The 16,158-nt window shown below is 42.9% G+C and overlaps 1 long non-coding RNA gene across 2 annotated transcripts; it reads right to left on the reverse strand.

Annotated features, from left to right (window-relative positions):
- Nucleotides 1-1,531: 1,531 nt before the first annotated feature.
- Nucleotides 1,532-7,586, reverse strand: LOC125161652 (uncharacterized). Of its 2 annotated transcripts, none has more exons than XR_007150706.1 (3): nt 7,503-7,586; nt 3,201-3,274; nt 1,532-1,616 (listed from the first exon to the last, which is right to left on the reverse strand). It is a non-coding gene; the product is annotated as an uncharacterized LOC125161652 (long non-coding RNA). The 2 variants fall into 2 exon arrangements; XR_007150705.1 differs by having other exon boundaries at nt 7,495-7,541.
- Nucleotides 7,587-16,158: the final 8,572 nt, after the last annotated feature.

The following is a 16,158-nucleotide window of genomic DNA, read 5'->3' on the forward strand; positions in this document are numbered from 1 at the left end:
GCCACTCCATGGCTTCCTCTGAGGTGGCCACTAAAAAAGCGGTGTGGGATGGGTCTTCTGAGAGGGTGGAATTTGCAAAAGCCTTTTCTAAAAAATGGACACTGAAAGACCCTCATCCTTTCTAAATCAGTCTGAACTCTGACCCCCTTCAGATGGGAGTTCCAGAGTTCATTGCCCTCCAGTGGGACAGGGATGGCACTGGTAGGAGTTAATGTGCTGGTTTACCTGGTAAGGTCTGAGGGCTCAAGGGAAGAGAGGGATGCCGGATGTGGCAACAGCTACCAAGCTATCATAGGAAACCAGCAATTTAACAGGAGAGAACAGATTTTTCTTCTTTACCCTGACAGGAGAATCACTTCCTTAGAGAATGCCGGGAGCCATTGGTAACAGGTAACTTTGTTACTGAAAATATCATCAAGAAGAATTTGGGTGGGCCTTGGTCTTTCTTAGGTGGTGGAATGGACACATGACCTAATGAGGGTGTCATTAAGATGATTTAGATGATTGCTTTAGAGGCCTTGGAAAAGTACCTTCCTAGAGCACTGAACGTTCCTGTGAATTAATTCACCTATGCCCATCTCCTTCCAAGACAAGTGCGAGAAGGGGAGGCCGACCCATAGAGGGAAGACCACAAATGGATAGAAGACTCACTTTCCTTTCACCCTGCTGCTTCCATCTGCGTTATTCTTGGGCAGTTAAGTGTTCCCATGGCTGCTCACTACTTTAGTTCTGGTCTGATGTACTAGCACACCAGGAAGAGATGACCTTTGTGGCCCAGTCAACCCAGAAAGGCAGTTTTGCTGCCTACCAGAAAATAACTGAGTAATCCAGGTATGACAGGATTTGAGCTAGATGTCTCTCCTTGTGGAATGTTGATATAAGGAGGAAAAAAAGGCAATTCACTGATTTTGTTACCTTGTGAGAGACAGTACAGCATGGTGGTTAAGAGCATGGGCTTTGGGCTCACTTGACTCACATCTTGTGTCTATTGCTTAAGAGCTATATGCCCTAGGCCAAGTTTCTTATCTTCTCCAAGCCTCAGTTTCTTCACCAGTAAAACAGGGATAATAGTACAGATCTAAAAGTTGTTTTAAGAACTTGATGAGATAATATATGTGTGGCACATATATATATATTTACCACACATATATGAGATAATATATGTGTGGTAAATAATAGCCGTTACTAATAATTATTGCTTATATAAGATTTGGATAGAAAAGATATTTGGTGACTTTAATGAAATGGGCCATTTGTCAAAGAAGTTCTTTATAGTACTCATTACTAACAACAAACAAATAAATGTCAAAAACCCTGGGGAGAGATATGAATAGGGCAGATGCCCTTGACCTCCTCTATGACCACATGGCAATAACCTTTGGCCACTGGGTAGCTGACTAAAGCTGGCTACCTGGCTTTCCTTACCCCATGACCAACGAAAGGACAGTACCCTTTGTCTTGCTGGTAGCTAACATAATAGGTCTGACTTGGAAACTGTACTATATCCACTCAAAGAATATTTACTGACCTCCTGCTGTGTGCCAGACACTGTTGTAAGAGTTGGGGATCCAGCAGTAACCAATGTCCTTGACTCCATGGAACATACATAGAAGTACCTACATGTAAGCAAATAACAAGGTCATTTCTGATAGTGATGAGGGCTATGGAACATCTTTTCCTCCAGAGTCATGTGTTGAAGGCTTTGCCACAGCAAAGACCCCTGCTGATGGTGAATGTGGCTTTCAAGGCCACCAGGGCTGATTCCACTGTGCCTATCTGTGCACACACAGGACTCCAGGGCAAAGCTTCTGACTTGTGAGACATAAGGGCCCCCAGGTCCTCTGAAATACAGAGCTCCACTCAGTGTGGGAGAGCCTTGGAAAATCCTTTTTCCCTCCTCTTGGGATCATGTTTTCAAACAACTCAGTGCTTTCCTGTCTCTCCCACTTGCATAGATCGCTGTTATTTGGAAGCTTAAAAAATGCGTAGAGGCCTTGGGATTACATGTTTCTTAGTCAAACAGAAATATATTCCCCATTTTTAGCCTCCATGCAGAAAAGTATCTCTGGAAACATACACTAACCAATGCCAAATGCCCAGGAGTCAGGAAAAGCGATACCTGCCAAAGCTTTAAAGTTGGATTTTCATCCAAAGTGAAAATTAGGGAGTTGGCTCTGCTGAGCTTTGGATCTGTGACACAGGAAGCTGAGCGGGCCCTGAACTAGAGGTCAAGGGAGCCCAGGTTCTCTGGAAGTTATTAGTCATGTTACATTGGGCAAATTGCTGCATATCTCTGGGGCTGTTTCCTCATCTGTCAACTGGGACAATTCGAGAGTTGTTGTGGGGGTAAAATAAGGTAATGCATCTATTTTCATGATCCATCCAACACCCTGGCTTCTTCATTCCTTGACCTCACCTCCAAAAATCTTTCTGCAACCCAGCTTGGCCTTCCACTGTCTTGGTTACCTAGATCACACCGTCACCAGCAACTGCTCTTAGTCTAAAATTTGGTTTCAAGGATTCTCTTCCCTGAGAATGATCTAGTCTTCCTCTGGCTCTCTGGCACCCACACTGAAGAATTCCCTGATCCCCTCAGGACCATCCGTCCATTGCCCCTATGGTTCTGTCATTATTCCTCTCTCCCTTTGGCCTCACTTCCTTTCTTGTCTACTCTAGAATCAGCAGTTGATAATAACCACTCCTTCTCTTCTCTTACATTTTCCTTGCACAATCACCGCTGTAGTTGAACCCAAATATTCACCTCGTTGCAGCTGAATGGAGTGCAATGTGTAGGTGAATCACACAATGGGGTTATTCCCCCCCCCCCCATTTCAATGTCATGACCCCTTACCTTAAATGAGCATTCACCGCAGTCTAGCTACCCCATTACGTTGTCCTAGTATGGTGGCTTTTAAATTCACCAAGGTGGTGAATAGTCTCTTCTCTTTTCTTAAAACTCTTCTGTGTCTTCCCCTGCCTACTTCTGCTGATGAACCTTACCTCTTAATTCAAAGAGAATTGAAGGACTTGGACAGAAACTCCTACATCTTTCTGCCATCCGATCTACCAACCTCTTTGTACCCGTACTCACATTATCCGTCTTCCCTCTCACCACACTCCCCTCACCACAGAGGGGAGTCTGCCCATTTTTGCCTGGATTCCTCCCTTTCTCAGCAACTTCACTCCTGTGCTTGACTCACCTTCTTTCAACACATCAGTCTTCATTCTCCTGGATCCGTTTCCCAAAGTATAAATGTCCTCTAATATAGCTCACCTTAAAACAAAACAAAATATATTCATTTTGACCATGCATCCTCCTGCCATCCAGTTCTTTGCTCCCTCTTGGTGAAAACCTTCTAGGGAGTTGTCTACACTCCCTGCCTTCGCTCGGTCACCTCACATTTGCTCTTCAGCCCACCTCTGTCTGGATTCTGCCTCTACTGTTTCACTGAAGCAGCTGTGTCTGGGTTGGCAATAATGTCCATGCTGCCAACACAGTGGTCACTCTTCTGTTTGTCCTCTTACTGGACTGTTTATCAGCATCCAACAGGGTTACCTCCCTCCTCCTGCTGGAAATAACCACCCCTTTTAGCTCCCCTGATATGTCCTCTTCTGGTTTGCTTTTAAACCTTCTGGCAACCCCTTCCCTGTCCCCTTGGTCTCATCTGCATATTACCAAGTGCCACCAATATGCTGATGACTCCCTAATTAATATCTTCAGCTTTGACTTTTTCGTTGAACTCCAGATTCAAACATACAAACAAACGAGACATCTTCACCAGGACATCCATAAGCCATCTCAAACGTTAACTTTCCAGAACAGAACTAAGGACTCCTCCCCAAACTGATTCTTTTCCAGCGTTTCCTACTTTGGGTTAATTTGGCTGATTCTCTTCCCCTGGTCTATGAGCTCTTTTGGGGTGCTTATTCGTCACTGTATTTGAAAAATCCTCAGTGTGTAGTAAGTGTTGGTGCTTGTAAATAGCTGTTGAGTGAGGGAATGAAGGAAAGAAGGCATGTGGTTCATCTTCAGCTACATGCCAAGGAGAAGGGAGGTCTCTGGTGTCATGGAGAAAGACCTGCATCCACACTGTCCCTGGGTGAGGCAGATACCAGGCTCTTGTTTGCCCCCTCTTAGGTGAAGGAAAGTAAACCAGTGAGTGGCAGTTAGGGTAACACACTGTATGTCTTCTGTCATATGTGGGGATCTCTGGTGGCAAGGGCTCCTCCTCTCAGGAAACCTGTGGAACTCACCTGTGCACAGGTGAGGTCATTTGACAGTGCACCTGTAAAAACGGGGTTAACCACGGCTTGCTTTGCCTTGTCTTATTGCCTTGCTCCACCCTAGCATGGCGGCCTGTGCTGTTTCCAAAACATCTGCCTAAGGGTGGGTGATGGGTGCGCTTGGACAAAGCTCCAGAGACTAGACCTGATTTTGGCAAACAAGCCTTTAGCAGTGGTTCTCGAACTTGACTGCACTCTGCAATCATGTGGGAGTTTTTTGAAAGACATGGATGCCTGGGCCCATCCCCAGAGATTTTGCTTTAATTGGTTTTGGAGGTGGGGGGGGGACCATGATTGGTATTTTTAAAAGGCTTCTAGGTGAGGGGCACCTGGGTGGCTCACTCGGTTAAGCATCCGACTTGATTTCAGTTCAGGTCATGACCTCGCAGTTCATGAGACCGAGCCCTGCATCAGGCTCTGCACTGACAGCATACAGCATGCTTGGGATTCTGTCTCTCCTCTCTCTCTGCCCCTCCTCCGTGCTCTCTCTCTCCTTCAAAATAAATAGGGGTCCCTGGGTGGCTCAGTCGGTTAAACATCTGACTTTGTCTCAGGTCATGATCTCACAGCTCGTGAGTCCAAGCCCCATGTTGGGCTCTGTGCTGACAACTCAGAGCCTGGAGCCTGCTTCAGATTCTGTGTCTCCCTCTCTCCACCCCTCTCCTGCTCTCACTCTCTCTCTCTCTCAAAAATAAACGAATATTTAAAATTTAAAAAAAAAAAAAAACAAAATAAATAAATAAACATTAAAAAAAGAGCTCCTCGGTGATTCTAATGTGCAGCCAGTCTGAGAACCTTGTTCTAAATGGATTAGATGGAATGTTCCTTTCTTGCTCAAATGGGAAGAAAGAGCCTTGCCTGCAAAGGGGCAGAGGGCTGGTAGCTCTGGAGGCTCTAGGCATACCCCTCTCCCCTGCCCCCATCCCCCCATATCTGGGGGCCTCATCAGGACTTTTACTCCAAGTCAGGGGTCAGCACACTTTTTAAAAAATGTTTATTTATTTTTGAGGGAGAGAGAGAGAGAGCGAGCAGGCAGGGGAGGGGCAGATAGAGAAGGAGACCGAGGATCCAAAGCAGGCTCCACACTGACCACAGAGACCTCCATGCAGAGCTTGAACCCATGAACTGCAAGATCACCACCTGAGCTGAAGTTGGATGCTTAACTGATTGAGCCACCCAGGTGCCCTAGGGGACAGCACACTTATAATGCAAAGGGCCGTACAGTAAATATGTTAATGTTCCAGGGGCCATTTGGTCTGAGTCATAGCTACTTAATTTTGCTGTTGTAGTGGGAAAATAGCCGTATGCAATATGTAAATACACAGGCACAGCTGTGTTCCAAAAAACTTCATTTATGGCCACTGAAATTGGAATTTTACACAATTTTCACTTGTCATGAAATAGTCTTCTTTTGGTTTTTTCCAGCGATAAAAAAATGTAAAAACCATTCTTCGTTTGTGCATCATATGCAAGAGTGTGGTGGCCTGGATTTGGCTTTCCAGTTCCCTCCTCCAAGAGACGAGTGGCAGCCTCTCTCCACAGCTTGAGAAATGGCAGATGCCTTCCCAACTTCCCCTTCCTGGCCTTTCCCATTTCTCCACAGGCAATGGTCTGCAAACCAGCTCTTCCCACAAGAAGTGTCAATCAAGATAGGAATCCTACTTTATTTCCCCAGGCATTTTGTCCTGAACAAAAAGGTGCTCATGTACTCCAGCAGGTGATTGTTAGGAAAGATACTTAGATTTTGAGCTCTTTGAGTCATGGATTTTCTCTAAGGAGCTGAGGACATTGTAGCAAGAACTATGAATGGACACTCTTATGGTATCCTCAGGAAGGAGGAAGCAGCCAGAGAGAAACTTCAAGTACCGTGAGAGAGTGTAACTAGAGTCTAGGTGTCTCATTTGTTAGTCCTATATTCCCTAACCAGATTGAGTTTGGAGCAGACACTGTTGGATGAGGCCTATGTTCTACTTCCTGCTGTCCACCTTCCATGTCTTCAGAGGGGTCCCATGTCCAGCTCCACAGGGTAAACCATAAGTAGTTTAAGTCAAGAAATAGATACCAAAGAAATAGTCCCTTTTCTCCTTCTGGTCGTTGTCTTGTATGCCTGTTGATGCCTGGAACTGTGGCAGCTATATTGGGACCATGAGGCAAGTTAGTCTGAGCAGGACCCACCGAGGATAGTAGAGCAGAAAGGTGGAAGTAACGTTGGTCTTTGATGACATCATTGTGCCACTGAATGAATCTACTCTGGAGCTGCCCTACTCTGGACTTCTTGTCGTGTAAGTTAAATTTTCCTCTTGCTTGAAGTCATTTGTAATAGGGTTTTCTATTTCTTATAACTGAAAACATTAAGCCTCATACAGAGGTCTGGAATGATAGGTTCTTCACAGCACCCAATACTGGGGCACATGGTGGGTTCCTAGTTGATTGATTAAGGGAACAATTTAAAATGCATGCATCCAATTACTACCTAGCAAAACAATTTTTTATAAGGAAGTCCCTCTGTAAAAGGGTTGCCTTCTTCCAGCATCTCTGGCAGGATAGCCATCTCCTATTTATTTTGCTTGAAGTCTTAGTGATATGTAACAATAATTAGGAGGCCTGAATCCCCTTTCAGGTGAAGAGCATATAGATCATGAACTGACCCAAGCTGGTAACCAAGGCTTTGTTGGTGAATTCAGCATCTTTTGAGAATCCCATAACTCTGAGAGGATTAATAAAATCAGCTCATAATGAATCAATTGGATATTTGCAGTCACCTTGGTAACAGTAGGTTCTACTTTATAGTTTGAGATCAAACTGAATTCTAATTGCTTTGGCTGCTTAACAAATTATTCCAAAATTTAGTGATATAAACTACCATTTATAATGATCACAGATTTTGTGAGTCAGGAATTCAGACAGGGCACAGTGGGGAGACTCCCCTTGGTGGGGCAGCTTGAAGCCCGGTGCTAGAATCATTTGAAATATCACTCGGGGTGCCTTGGTGGCTCAGTTGGTTAAGTGTACGACTTTGGCTCAGGTCATGATCTCATACTTCATGAGTTCAGGCCCTGTGTCAGGCTCTGAGCTGACAGCTTGGAGCCTGGAGCCTGGAGCCTGCTTTGGATTCTGTGTCTCCCTCTCTCTCTGCCCCTCCCCTGCTCACTCTCCGTCTCTCAAAAATAAATAAACATTAAAAAAAAGAAAGAAACATCACGTGCTCACCCACTCACAGGCTTGCTTGTCGATGCTGGGAAGATTCAAGATCTGAGGGCTCCTCTAACCTCTCTCTCCATGTGTCTCTCTATCTGGTCTCTCCAGTAGGGCAGTTTCAGGGTAGTTGGACTTCTTACATGTCAGCTCAGACTCCAAAGTGCAGGTCTGGAGAAAGAGAGCAAGATGGAAACCATGGTAACTTTTATGACCTTGTCTCAAAAGTTGTGTAGGATCAATCCACTCCATTCTATTGCTCAAGGAGTACAAAGTTCTGCTTAAGTTCAAGGGGAGGGAATATAGACTCCATTTCTTTCTTTTAAAAAAAAAATTTTTTTTTAACATTTATTTATTTTTGAGACAGAGAGAGACAGAGCATGAACAGGGGAGGGGCAGAGAGAGAGGGAGACACAGAATCTGAAACAGGCTCCAGGCTCTGAGCTGTCAGCACAGAGCCCAACGCGGGGCTTGAACTCACGGACTGTGAGATCATGACCTGAGCCGAAGTCGGACGCTTAACCAACTGAGCCACCCAGGCGCCCCTAGACTCCATTTCTTGATGGAGGAGTGTCAACGTTATATTACATTGTAAGAAGGCTATGTGGGATGGGATATGAACTGGTTCAAGCTCCATCCTGGACATTTACCATTTCTCCAGGGCCTGTGGGGATTCCAGGACATGGAGGCAAAGAAATATGAGGTAGGAACGCCCTGCGGCTGACACCTCTGCTGGTTTGAACCCATATAACAATAGTGCCTGCTCTCAGAGTGGTTTGTTCCCAGTGGAGCTTGGATGAGTTATTAATAATTTACTGAGAGAGTTCCTTCAGGTTCCTTCCTGTCTCAGAAAAAGGGATGCAGATCTGCGTTTCAAGAGAGCTCAGGCTGAAGTCAAATCCAGAGGAAGCCCTGGTGCTTGGTAACTGGAATCTTCTTTCAGCTGTTGCCACAGATTTGAGTGGTTGTTAAGAGGCCAAAAAAACGAATCAAAAGGCTGATGCTGCCTGTGCATGAATTTTTAGAGTTTATGAAGCGCTTCAAGCTACATGTTTTATTGACAGATCATTTTAAACAAGCATTTGGAGTTCATTTCAGCCCAGTAAGCAAACAATCAGTTACTGGAAACACAGAGATGAAAGGAAGAGGAAACTGCCAGGTAGAGAAAGCTGAGTGGTGGTGGGCCAGAGGGGTGAGGGTGGGGCTGGTGTGGGGGAGGGGTGAGGCTGGTGGAGGAGGCAGGGAGATGTCCCAGTGCACTTTTAGGAGGCGGGTGCAGAGCCTGACTCTGCTTCCCCTGGGGAGCAGAGAGCAGAAATGCAAACAGATTACACCCAACTCAAAACAATGATGCTAGAGAGAAAAATCTCTGTGTCTTGAATGAGGAGGAAAAGGAATGTCCCTTTCATCAGCATCCCTTTAAACACAATGAACCCAAATCATTTCCTATAACTTAAGCATTGCTGCAGTGAAACTAACATCACCATACTGGTGACAAGAAACTTTTTCATGTCACCTAGGTAACAGTATTGAAAATAAGATACTATTTAACATAGTACTGGAAGTCTTAGCCTCTGCAATCAGACAACAAAAAGAAATAAAAGGCAAATCAGCAAGGAAGAAGTCAAAATTTCACTATTTGCAGATGACATGATACTGTATTAAAAAACCCAAAAGACTCCGCCAAAAAATTGCTAGAATTAATACATGAATTCAGCAAAGTTGCAGGATATAAAATCAATGTGCAGAAATCTGTTGCATTTGTATACACCAATAATGAAGAAGCAGAAAAACAAATCAAGGAAATGATCCCATTTGCAATTGTACCAAAACAATAAGATACCTAGGAATAAGCCTAACTACAGAGATAAAAGATCTATACTCTGAAAACTATAGAACACTTGTGAAAGAAATTGAAGAGGACACAAAGAAATAAAAAAACATCCCATGCTCATCCATTGGAAGAATATTGTTAAAATGTCTATGCTACCCAAAGCAATTTACACATTTAACGCAACCCCTATCAAAATACCACCAGCATTTTTTTTTGCAGAGCTAGAACAAACAATCCTAAAATTTGTACGGAACCACAAAAGAACCTGAATAGCCAAAGCGATCCTGAAAAAGAAACACAGAACTGGAGGTGTCACGATTCCAGATTTCAAGCTGTGGTCACTGTAATCCTCAAGACAGTATGGTACTGGCACAAAAACAGACACATAGATCAATGGAACAGGACAGAAAACCCAGAAATAGACCCACAACTATATGGTCAACTAATCTTCAACGAAGCGGGAAAGGATATCCAACGGAAAAAATGTCTCTTCAACAAATGGTGTTGGGAAAACCGGAAGGCGACATGTAGAAGAATGAAACTGGACCACTTTCTTACACCTTACAAAAATAAATTCAGAATGGATGAAAGACCTAAATGTGAGATAGGAAACCATCAACCCCCTACAGGAAAACACAGGCAGAAACCTCTTTGACCTTGGCCACAGCAACTTCTTACTTGACATGTCTCCAGAGGTAAGGGAAACAAAAGCAAACACGAACTACTGGGACCCCATCAAGATAAAGGCTTCTGCACAGCAAAGGAAACAATCAACAAAACTAAAAGGCAGCCTATGGAATGGGAGAAAATATTTGCAAATGACATATCTGAAAAAGGTTAGTACCCAAAATCTATAAAGAACCTATCAGACTAAACACCCAAAAAACAAATAACCCAGGTAAGAAATGGGCGGAAGACATGAATACTTTTTCAAAGAAGACATCCAGATGGCTAACAGACACATGAAAAGATGCTCAGCATCACTCATTATCAGGGAAATATAAATCAAAACCACATTGAGATACCACCTCACACCTGTCAGAATGGCTAAAATGAACAACACAAAAAAACAACAGGTGTTGGTGAGGATGTGGAGAAAGGGGAAGTGTCTTGCACTGTTGGTGGGAATGCAAACTGGTGCAGCCACTCTGGAGAACAGTATGGAGGTTCCTCAAGAAACTAAAAATAGAACTACCCTATGATCCAGCAATTGCACTGTTAGGTATTTACCTGAAGGATATAAAAACACAGATTCACAGGGGTACATGCACCCCAATGTTTATAGTAGTGTTATCAACAATAACCCAACTATGGAGAGAGCCTAAATGTCCATCCACTGATGAATGGATAAAGAAGATGTGATATATATATATATATATATATATAATATATGTATATATATACATGTACATTAATATGTATATATGTACATATATGTATGTGTGTGTGTATATATACATATACATATATATATGATGGAATATTAGTCATCAAAAAGAATGACATCTTGCCATTTGCAATGATGTGGATGGAGCTAGAATGTATTTTGCTAAGTGAAATAAGTAAATCAGAGAAAGACAAATACCATATGATTTCACTCATATGTGGAATTTAAGAAACAAAACAGATGAACATTTGGGAAGGGGGGGTGGGAAAGAGAATAGAGGGAAATAAACCACAAGAGACTCTTAATGATAGAGAACAAACTATGGGTTGATGGAAAGAGGTAGGTGGGAGTTGTGGGTACTAAGGAGGGCACTTGTTATGATGAGCACTGGGTGTTGTATGTAAGTGATGAATCGCTGAATTCTACTCATGAAACCAGTATTGCACTATATATTAACTGAAATTCAAGTTAAAAAAAGGAAAGAAAAAAACCCGAACAGAATAGATGGAGAGTGAATTCCTAAAGGTAAAAATGCTGAATAGAGCAAATTGATGTGGAAGACCTAATTAGTCTCAAGAAATATTGATGCTTGGGTTCAGCTAAATGGAAGAGTAAGTCATGTCTAGGAGGTCCTGGAAGCCAATATCTGGCCCAGAAGTAATGGGAATTGTTTAGGATGTGTTGAATAGCAAGTATCCCTAAACTAGGGCCTAAGCTGAATTTGAAAGTATGTATAATTTTAAGACTGGCAGAGCTAGTCACTGTGAAGGCCTGATAAATCTCACCTAATGGGAGAGTCAAAGGCTAGAGCCCTGGGAATAAAGGCCTGAAACAGGAAGATCAAGTTAGAGCTGCCATAGACTGGAGTCCAAGGTCACCCAGAGTCTGACCCAGAGGACAGGAGGGGGTTTTGCTGGATTTTGGCACTATGAATGCTCTGATAGGTTGGAATGCAGGCCCTCACACACTTGGGTATCATCAAAGTGGGACAACAATCCTTTTCAGTCAAGATGGCTGATACCAAGGAACTCAAAAGAACAGGAGTGATGCCCCCTTAGGGACAGTGCGAGACACTGGGGGATAGGTGACCACTGAGAGCAGTGTACGAGGAAAGGCTCGTCTCAAACCAGAAAGGAAACTGAGGAGGGTTAAGTGATTGTCTAGGTAGGGGTGGGTTGTCTCCATTACTGTGATCTCAAGCTAGGATGGCCTGAGATCCATGGACTATGTTACATTATATGTATATAGTATTTGTTGACTTGTATAAATGCATATAGCTGATATACATAATTCTGTGTCTTTTCTTTCTGAGTGCAGGGAAAGCCCTGGCCGACAGCGTGCTAGCAACATCCTGTGCTTTAGCTGTAGGGAGAGAGAAGGTGGCGAGGGGTCTTGTGCAACCTGGCTTATCGTCCTGCACATCCCATTAGAAGATTGCAGGGTTTTGGTCTTTCAGGTCTGGCCTGAAAGAACTTAGCATTAATGTGAGAAATCCAAAGTTTCCAAGTGTCTCTCCCCAATCTTCAACTTTTAAGACCTAATTGTAAAACTTAAACACTGGTTCATGTTGAATAAGCCTTCTCTCTTAAATATTCTAATTTGGTTTATTTCATTTGAATGTTCCTAACCGCCTTCCTATTTAAACCATCTATATTTGCTTTTTAAATATGAAGGAGACTTTTGATGGTTGAGAAACTTCTAAGATCCTATTCCCATAAAATGTTCCTTAAAGAGGCATCAGTGAGTGTAAAGAAACACCAGTGGGCAGGTTTTCATTTAGCTTGGACCCTATGGGAAAAGTTAACTGTCCCTAGAAAGCAACACTGGGCTCTGAGCCAAGCAATAGGTAGTGGAGGAAAAGATAACCATTCACTGGAGTCAGCCAGTCCCTGGCTCTGGGCTCTCAAAGATAACTCTTACGAGGTTCTGTTCTGTGAAAAATAAAGGTCACCTTAGTCCTGGGGAGAGTTTAGAGAAAGGAATATAGGGCTCAGGAATAAACAAAGAATTAAAGGTAGGTTTCTCCATGGTCAAGCGTAGGAATGCTCTTTTTTATTTAAAAAAAAAATTTTTTTTTTAAGTTTATTTTTGAGACAGAGACAGAGCATAAACAGGGGAGGGGCAGAGAGAGAGGGAGACACAGAATCTGAAACAGGCTCCAGGCTCTGATCTGTCAGCACAGAGCCTGACGCGGGGCTCGAACCCATGGACGGTGAGATCATGACCCGAGCCGAAGTCAGACGCTTAACCGACCGAGCCACCCAGGCGCCCCTAGGAATGCTCTTTTTTAAAAAATATTTTCATAAATTCTCACAAAAAGGTAATACCCAGTTACATGTGTATTTTTTTTTTACAGGATTCCAGCAATATTTATAAAGTAATGGGGTACTTTGTATGTTATGGTCATTCTTCTCGGTGCATCACATGTGTTAATTCTCCACCCTTACAAGTTGTGTGATGCTGAGCAAGGACTTCATCAACCTGGGCCTCTGTTTCCACATCTGTAAAATGGGGGTAGTAATAGCATCTCTCTTACAGGGTGGATGTGAGGATTAAAACATAATGGCTACCATTTATTGAATGTATTGAATTCTTACCACATGCCAGTTATTATTCTAACTCCTTTACATGATGACCTCATTTTATTTTATTTTACTAAAAAAATTTTTTTAATGCTTATTTTTGAGAGAGACAGAGTGTGAGTGGGGGAGGGGCAGAGAGAGAGAGGGAGACACAGAATCCCAAACAGGTTCCAGGCTCTGAGCTGTCAGCCAGAGCCCAATGCGGGGCTCGAACTCATGAACCGTGAGGTCATGACCTGAGCCAAAGTTGGACACTTAACTGACTGAGCCACCCAGGTGCCCCTTAAGAATTTTTTTTTAACATAATGATCTCATTTAAAAAATCTGAATACATGGGGTGCCTGGGTGGCTCAGTCGGTTGAGAGTCAGATTCTTGATTTTGGCTCAGGTTGAGTTCGAGTCCCAAGTTGAGCTCTGCACTGATCATGAGGATCCTGCCTGGAATTCTCTCTATCTCCCTCTCTCTCTGCTCCTCCCCCACTCTCTTTCTATCTCAAAATAAATAAATAAACATTAAAAAAAATAAAAAGCTGTATACAGGAATGTGTAAATAAATATTTTATGAAGGTAAATTTGCATAGTACATATTACTTTGTAAGTTGCTTTTTCATTTAACAAAATAACTGGGACATTTTGTCTGTGTCATTAAGTATTCTTCTCTCTCACAATTTTAGTGACTTCACAGAAAGCCATAATATTCATGTATTATAATTTATTCAACCAATTCCCTTTGGATGTAGTTTCTAGCTTTTATCTATTAAAAACACTTTGATGAACAACCTCCGAGGTGAAATTTCTCCTACATCCATCATGATTTCCTCAGTGTAATTGTCTAGAAGAGGAATAGCTGAATATGCATTTAAAACAATGTCCTATGCTCTTTAGGCAACTTGTGTCCATCCATCCATATTTCTACTAGCAGCTCAGGTAAGAGGCTCTGTGCTCCCCACTCACTCACCATGGGTGGCCTTCTGCCTAAAATTGACAGTTTGATAGTGGAAAATCAGTGTCTCCCTGTCATATTAACATACATTTCTTCAGTTTTTGGAGATTGATCTTCACCTGGGTTGGTTTTCATTTTGCAGTTATATTTTCTTTTGTTTTTCTTAAAAAAATTTTTTTTTAATTTTTTAATGTTTTTATTTATTTTTGAGACAGAGAGAGACAGAGCATGAGCAGGGGAGAGGCAGAGAGAGAGGGAGGCACAGAATCTGAACCAGGCTCCAGGCTCTGAGCTGTCAGCAAAGAGCCCGACGTGGGGCTTGAACTCACAGACTGTGAGATCGTGACCTGAGGAGCTGAAGTCGGACGCTTAACCGACTGAGCTACCCAGGCACCCCTAAAATTTTTTTTTTTAATGTTTATTTATTTTTGAGAGAGAGAGACCGAGTGCAAGTGGGGGAGGGGCAGAGAGAGAGAGACACACACACAGAATCCAAAGCAGGATCCAGGCCCTGAGCTGTCAGCAACAGAGCCTGATGCAGGACTTGAGCCCATGAACCGTGAGGTCATGATCTGAGCTGAAGTCGGATGCTTAACCGAGCCACCCAGGCACACCTCATTTTGCAGTTATATTTTCATATACGCCCTACATTATTTCCTCACGGCGATTCTTAGATGTGAAATTTCTGAGTCAAAGGAAACACCTATTTTTATGGCTTTTATTATGGTGCCAAATTACATTTCCTCAGTAGAGTAGGGGAATACTCATTTCCCCAAACTCTAACCAACATCTGGTATTATTATTGCTATTATCACTATTATGTATTTACAAATTCAGTTATGCAATATGTCAGAACTAGAGGTGGGATATCAGGAGCAGACGTCACATCAGCCGTGACAGGGTGCAGTGTCCTTGAGTCTCCTGTTGGTCACACATTTAACTCTTTAGTTGCTGGATTATGGGGGTGTGACACAGGGTGCCAGGGCAGCCAGTGTGGTGGGGGAACACAGGGCTCTGGGCAGCAGCTCTTTATTAAGCAGTCTGGAGGGATTATGCCGTGTGGATAGAGAGTATGGCTTTACCAGCAACACCTGTTGCATATCAGTCCTGGTCACGGCTCTCAAGCACATCTCTTTCATTATTTATGAAGTTGAATGCCATTTATTGACCATTGGCATGGTTTTCTTTTGTCAGCTACATGTTTATGCTCCCTTTCTATTTTTTTTTAATGACTGGTATAAACATTTTATTTATTTTTTATTTTTTAACGTTTTATTTTTGAGACAGAGAGAGACAGAGCATGAACGGGGGAGGGGCAGAGAGAGAGGGAGACACAGAATCGGAAGCAGGCTCCAGGCTCTGAGCCATCAGCCCAGAGCCCGACACGGGGCTCGAACTCACGGACCGCGAGATCGTGACCTGAGCTGAAGTCGGACGCTTAACCAAGTGAGCCACCCAGGTGCCCCTGGTATAAACATTTTATAGATGGACTGCCATATATGTTGGAAATATTTTACCCAGTTTTTATGTATCTTTTAACTTGGGTTAAGGTTTGTTTTCTCCCCATGAAGAGATTTTAAAAATACTTTAGATGTTAGTCATATTTGATCAGTCTTCTTCCTTTTATGGTTTTTGCCTTTGGCATCATGCTAATAAAGCTTTTCTTTTCACCAAGACAAGGTGTGTTTACTTTTTATTTCATAAATTCATTTTATACATTTACATCTTTGTCTAAGATTTATGCTGATATACGGTATAAGGTACGGATAAAGTTCTTCCCTCTGCCCGAAAGTTTTCTTCAGGTGCCTCCTACCATTTGCTTGAGGTGATTTATGATGACATATCTATCTAACATTTGTAGGTACTTGGGTATGTTTCTGGACTGTCTATCCTGTTTTGCAGATTTGTTGGTCTGTTTCTCTACCATACCACA

Source organism: Prionailurus viverrinus, chromosome A3, assembly GCF_022837055.1.
Source record: "Prionailurus viverrinus isolate Anna chromosome A3, UM_Priviv_1.0, whole genome shotgun sequence".
In the NCBI taxonomy this organism is placed as follows: domain Eukaryota; kingdom Metazoa; phylum Chordata; class Mammalia; order Carnivora; family Felidae; genus Prionailurus; species Prionailurus viverrinus.